The sequence below is a fragment of the Battus philenor genome, unplaced genomic scaffold, assembly GCF_028537555.1.
Source record: "Battus philenor isolate CCGP_79_NKW_IND1 unplaced genomic scaffold, ilBatPhil1.0.hap1 SCAF_29, whole genome shotgun sequence".
NCBI classification, from domain to species: Eukaryota; Metazoa; Arthropoda; class Insecta; order Lepidoptera; family Papilionidae; genus Battus; species Battus philenor.
The window spans coordinates 6,724,614-6,731,969 of NW_027181692.1; positions in this window are offsets into that span (position 1 = coordinate 6,724,614).

The window sequence follows — 7,356 nt, forward strand, 5'->3', positions numbered from 1 at the left end:
TATCAGGTAAGTAGGGGGTCTACCCAACACGGAAAAACATGGCAAGGGGTCTACGACACAAAAAAGTTTGGGGAACTCTAATCTAAAATATTTCCTAACGTAAGGCGCATGGACAGTGGAAGTCCTCTACCGTTACATTCCGCCTTCAGCTATTGTCTGTTGCCAAGCTTTGCCAAGCTTTGCCAGCTCCATATATAAAAAGATAGGTATCCTAAATAAGGAAAGAAAAAAAGACTTCATATTTATTTATATAAAATAAATTTCAACACCAAAAGACGAGTGGATCTTTCGTAGTCATGTATTATTATTCAATTTTGTTCTATACTCTAGCGACCTGGGGTGTTCATGCAGGCTTGTATCTCCAAAGTCCATAATAAAACTAATAAAAGATTGGAAAGAGACAATCGGTTTACTTCGGCTTCGTAGAGATCTCTTTCGCACGACTAACAAAACGTCACATAGGTAGTGTGGGACAGAGATAATGCTCTACGAAGTTTAGCTTATTGTCTCTTTCTAAAAGTCGATGTGCAAACTTTATCGCCGTGTACCGTGCAGTTTTATTTGAAATGTTAATAAATAGGCCCGTTTAGTGGATGTAACACGTGGCGCAAAAGTAATGTCACAACGTGAATGCACTTTAATTTTTACAAATAGCGTTCAATATTAACAAATTTTTATATTTAAAATATGAATATATATAGATTTAGTTTTTAATAAGCTGTAGTATATTTCATGCTATTAGTAAAAATTAAGGCACTCATATTATGACATAGTGTGTTGTGCTTTTTTAAATATTTTACGTATTGTTTCTAGTTACAAAAAAAGTAAATATTATTCCAATTTATTTATTAGCAGAGTTACATTATTTTTGTTTTTCAAATGTTTACATTGTTCAATTTTCTTTTTCAAAAGTAGTATTTTCGTGACCCCGGAACCTATCTTCGATCTTTAGAAAATCTTAATTCACTTTGCGGCGTTTCAATTTGCGTCGTGTTTTTTTGGAATGCAACCACGACGCAAAGTGAGGTATTGGTGTAGTTTATATAGATCAATGTTTGAATCTCACGATAGTATATTTATGATGAAAAAACAATTCTAGTACAATTGACTTGAGCCAAAAATGATCTTTCAAAGAGACGCATGCTCGCAGGTTGACTACCCCTGGAATATAGTAAAGTAACTTTGACTTTTACTTTGACTTTAGTGGTGAACAGGAGCTGGAAGACGTGGGTGTAGATTCCCTTCCTATTCAAGTTGGACCGACATTGTAGTTTTGTCAAGTCCATCTATCAGCTGACATATATATGACTATAAATAACATATATATAAATCATTTCGGTAATATAAACTATTTGTTAAGCAGACGTTAAGTTCCGTGACGCGGTCGTGAAATTAAAAAAGAAAAACAAAGCCAATTAAGGGCGCGCGCACACGGGCGCTCGTTAGCGCGGCACGTGGCCCAAGCGCCGCGTGAAGCCGCGCGTGTGCACACGCCCTTTGCCCTTCTATTATTACTCACTCATAATTCCACATCTCAAAGTGTTTACGAAATCAAGTAAGTAAATCTTAATGTTCAAATCTAATATATAAAATTCTCGTGTCACGGTGTTCGAACTTGAACTCCTCCGAAACGGCTCGACCGATTTTTACCAAATTTTATATGCGTATTCAGTATGTCTGAGAATCGGCTACTATCTATTTTCCATACCCCTAAGTGATAAGGGTGGTCCACCCCTAAATTTTAATTTTAATTTTTTAGACAATTTTTTTGGTTTTTATTTTATTATGATACAGCATACAAAAATACATACAAACCTAAATTTTCACCCCTCTATGATCAACCCTTATCTTACATTTGTTAATTAAAAACTTTAATTTTTTTTGCAAAACAACGTTTGCGGGATCAGCTAGTAATTATATAAATACAGTACACGGCGATAAAAATTGCACATCGACATTTGCAAAGAGACAATCGGTTTCACATACTACTTATGTGACGTTTTCTCAGTCGTGCGACAGAGATAACGCTCTACGATGCCGAAATTAGCCGATTGTCTCTTTCCAAATGTCGATGTGCAATATTTATCGACGGGTATAGTAAATATTTTCAAACACCGTGTAGTCAATGTGCTGCCACATATAATAAAATCACAGCTTGTACATTCGCAAAGAATTTTATGCTTCTCCCTCTGCGCTGTGTCACTTGAAACCAGCTGAGTCAGCAAATGTCACTTGGTCAGAAATGAGAGACTGAACCAAACAAAATGTTGATTCCTGGTATATCCTTCCATAGATATCTTAGAAGGATCATCAGCCTTGCAGTGGACCTCCAAAGGCTGGAATGTCAACGACGTCGATGGTTTCTTATACAAAAAATACCTGTGGCATTTATAACTTAAAATCTTAAAATTCCACGAGAGATTTTTATTATTTTATTAATTACAGATTATTATATCGTTAAAATCATAGTGACAGATATAAAGTTTTGTCCAGAAGGATTTTCAGCTATCAAAGATAAATTTATTAATGCATATTTCATGGTATATACCAGGGGTAGTCAAACTGTGGCTCGAAAGCCACATGCGGCTTTGAACGATTATTTTGTCTCCGATTGTCTAATTATTTCAATATTTAAATTTATATAACCCATGTCAGCTGCTGAAAATTCGAAACAAATTACTGGCGTAAATAATTATTATTATTATTGCAGCACAACATTAGCGAAACTCAAACAGCGATCGTAATTAACTAACCGGCGTCTTAAGTATCATTAGGAGTGCTGTCATATACATGTGTATATATATAAGTTCAATTCACATGTATTGTACTTTTGTTGTATAATTTCAATAAATATGATTTTTGGAAAAAAAGGAAAAAGAAAATTTCAAATTTCGAACAATTGCTCCAACTATCAAGGAGCTTAGCCACCCCTGACATATAAAGTATTTTGTATTAAAAATGACACTTACATATATACATATACTATATAATTCACAACTAAAGAGAAATGACAACGATTTTGACGCCATTGAGTCGAGAACATTCTTTCTTTTGATTTTTGTGAAAAATATTCTTTCTCTTCAATTTTTGCTCGCGAAAAATTTCAACCCTGACATATATAGTATGTTAACTATTATATTTTATAATATTTATTAAATTGAAGTATGTCATAAGTTGTATGTTTTCTATTATTGTAGAATAGTTATTATCATCACCTTTTCAGATGCAAGACGTCCACGGCTGGACATAGACATCTCTAATTGATTTAATGGAATCAGGCGTTACCTCGTGGAAGTCCATCCTAAGCAAGAAAAGGACCAATATTTAGCCACTTCCGCACATGCAGTGGTAGTCGTGCAACGAAATGCACCGCCCGCCAGCTTGATAAATGCGTATGCGGCAAACAATGCGAATCACACAACCGCCACCACCAAATTACTCAACACGTGTTTCACCCCTCCACGGGGCATCTTCAGGAGTTATGTAACACGGTGTAATATTGGTCCTTTTCTTGATCTCTAATTGATTTCCAAAATGACTGGTAGGAATTGGACGAAAGTCTCACACTGTGTCAGACACATGACGAATTGAAGGCGACATATTTACGTGATACAAGCTTAGAGCGACGCTTCGCCACTACGGATTTATTCCAGCTTTCGTTTGCTCTGGGATCTATTTTATTTATTTATTTAATATTCTTTATTGTACACGTTAACATACATTAAATAAGTTTTACAATAGTATACAAAAAAGTACAATGGGCGGTCTTATCACACAAGGCAATCTCTTACAGACAACCATAGTATGGAAAAGGTAAAAGTAATAATAATGGGTAGTTTACGTGTACAAAACATATATATTTAATGGCATCAGGCATTACCTCGCGGAAGTCCATCCTAAGTAAGAAAAGGACCAATATTTAGCCACTTCCGCACATGCAGTGGTAGTCGTGCAATAAAATGCACCGCCCGCCAGCCCGCTGATAAAAATATATATTTATAAACAAACGAACATAAACATACATAGACATACATACTTAAACATATATACTTATAATAAATAAGGTATAATACATATTACAAATATAATACAATAGTAAATAAAAACATCTAACTGACTTCGATCATTATTGATTCGATCGCACTTGCCTCAGAAAGAAACAGAAGAAGAAAAAGAAATGAATTAAGAGATAGATAATAGGTCTAGTTTTACCCCCCAACTACCATTTCAAATCGCTGACCTATATCGCCTTACTTTTATTTGTACATCGCCTATATTTAATCCAGAATAATTAAACAAATATGATATTACAAATATAATAATATTTATTGTTAATGAACTGTAAAAATGGGTTTAGTTCCCAAGCCGCAGGATATAATATAATTGTGTTGAACGCCATATTGTTTGAAATGAACTCCCGGGCGTTGGACCACCGCTGTGATGCCAAACGCTTGGAACAAATAACGAATAAAGTCAAACTAAAGTAAAGCTAGTGAGAAAACACTGATCCTCTCCTATATTGTCATTAAAATAAGTCAAATTTAATCAACTTTATTTTTATTATTGATCGCCATACATCTACAACAGTAGATATTGTAAACAAATAAGATTAACCCTTAAATGCATAATGTAATACTGCAAAATACTACTTAAATGTAAAATGAGTACTACAATTAAAAGTAAATGCAATTTTGTATATCTACAACTTAAGGTTTTTAATAAATAGGTATAAGAAATATTATATACATATTTTTTTGCATTTTAGTGTACTTATCTGCAAGGTAAATATTTTTTTTTAATTTATACACATAAGCCATGTATTTAAGGGTTAACTAAGATAACGCAAAATAAAGTAATAAAACTAAAAAATGTGATATAGAATAATAATATAATAAAAGAAAATGTAAAAAGTAATGAGGAACGAATGAAAGGCGATACAGAGCGAAAGGGAAAGATAGAAGAATTGTGGTAAGAATGAAACGAACGAAGGATATGATGTACGAAAGAAGAGAAAGAAAATAAAAATGTCCGTGAATAAAATAAATAAATGTATGCTAGTCTCTGTCCCAAACCAGATAGGGGGTACGAGAGGCTTCCAATAGCAATAAAAAACAGTAGAGATCATATACAACCTTATTATATTCTCTTACCTTTCTTAATTTCCTTATTACTGCATCAAATTACATTAATTCTAGTTCTTATGATCGTTTTATATACATCTTTTTTTATTAAATCTAATTAGTGCTAGTGTTTTTTTTTACAATATTTTTTTTCGCTTTTACTAAACGCAGACAGTTGGGAGAGCGTTGCCGCTATTTGATACGGATCTTTCTTCTCCCAGCTGCGAGGCACGACAGCGTTTTATAATTATTTACAATTTTTCTTACACAATTTTCTCTTATGGGTAAATACATCTAAAATTTATACATATGAACAATACAATTAGGAAGTTTTTCTCAATTATATATTAGTTGGTACAATATTTAATTTCAAGTCGCTGCCCAAGCGCTACAGACCGATAAATGCCTTGAGGCTTAGGACAATGTGCCGAGCCGACTCATCAAAAGATTCTGCCGTAGATTTTTTCTTGAGAAGGTCCGGTAAGTTGAACGGAGGTATATTAAGATTTTCACATAAGGTCACGTTACGTTACGTCTTTCGGATTCGAATCGGGAGCAGTGTCTGAGTAAGTGTTGAGGTTTTATATACATCATAATTTTAATTTGTTATTTAAGTATGCCCGCTATCTATTAATAATGCTATACCATTACGATAAGCGCCATCTATTGGACGGTATCGGTAAATATTGCAAATGGGATCTAATTTATTTATTTCTTAATTATTTAAACCCTTTGTTATAAAAAATAATAGAAGTTTTATGTCTAATGTACTAGTTTCTTATCTATTTATTTGTATAAATAGATAAGAAACTTAAAACACTTAACTAGCGGCGCCTGATATTCCTTTTGAAGCCGATGCCGTAGTTTCTCCTGGAAACTTTCTGCTACTATTCTAGGATAGTACATGCTTTATTGTCGGCTCTATAAAAACGAAAAAGGGCGGTCTGAGTAGTTCAAGTGAATTGCGAAGCCATATTCAATCAGTTTAATTAAAAAAGGTTGCGTATTGTCAAACTGTCAAAGATAATAAGGATAATAGTTACAATAATCATGTCAGATGATAGAAGCTCACTGCAAGCCATATGCCTTCAAAACAGAACAATATGATGACCAGTTTACGTTGCCTGCATCAAGCGACTTGCAGACACTTTGGCAAACGTCACAACAACACCCAACCCACCTAGTAATGCCCACGTTGCGTTTACGCTACGTTTTAGCTACTTTTACTACCAAACAAAATTTTTACCCAATTTACCCAAAAAAAATGTCTTCTATATAGTGAAAAACTGTCTTTTATTAGGCAATTCGCTAGTCAATTTCGGTTACTTTTCAGTACAAAAACAATATTATTATATTTACACCAATACATCACTTTACGTCGTGGTTATGTTCCAAAAAACACGATGCAAATTGAAAAACCGCAAAGTGAATTAAGATTTTCTATAGCAAACCATTTAAAGATCGAAGATAGATTCCAGGGTCACTAGTTAAGTTCTTTGCTATATTTTGATGCGTTCTTTATCCACCGCAATAACAGATTTACCTGTAATCCTAAATAAAGATCAAGATCAAAGTCATTTCCAATAAAATTAATATGAAACTAAGATATATTGTCTCTTATCCCCAGCATACGATTGCTAACAAAAGATATGGTATCTCTCATGTTGTCAAAATAATTTATTTGTAATACTAACATTTTGCGCTTTTGTAACTTGTTAAAAGCGCCATCTATTTTACGTAAAGCAAAACAGTTTTTCTGAAAAGCTTACTTGTTATATCTATCACCGCTAGATGGCATAGTAACAAAACTTTTAAGTTTTAATTTATTTGTACAAATTAACGTTCGGATCATATATGCCTATAATCTGAGAAAAATAGGCTAAAATACTAAACGAGGCTATAAACATTTTTATTTAATGTGATATAACATATTTAATTATCATTGAGTTATCCTGGGGGCGGACAGATTATTCCCAAGGTGAGCTAGCTGCTAGCTTCTATGTAGTCCTCTAAAGTGTATTAACCCTTAACAGAAAAAAAATCAATGGAAGCTTTTTTAATATTATCTGTGACCCTATTGTAAAAAGCAAATACTTCGCCATAGAAAACTTTGCTTACTCTATAAGGTCGAATTTTAAATGTCTTTCTCTAATAAACGTTATAAAATATAAAAAAAACATTTTTAACTTTTGTCCGCTAGATGGCGTAACTTGTACGATTAACTAGTTATCAATTT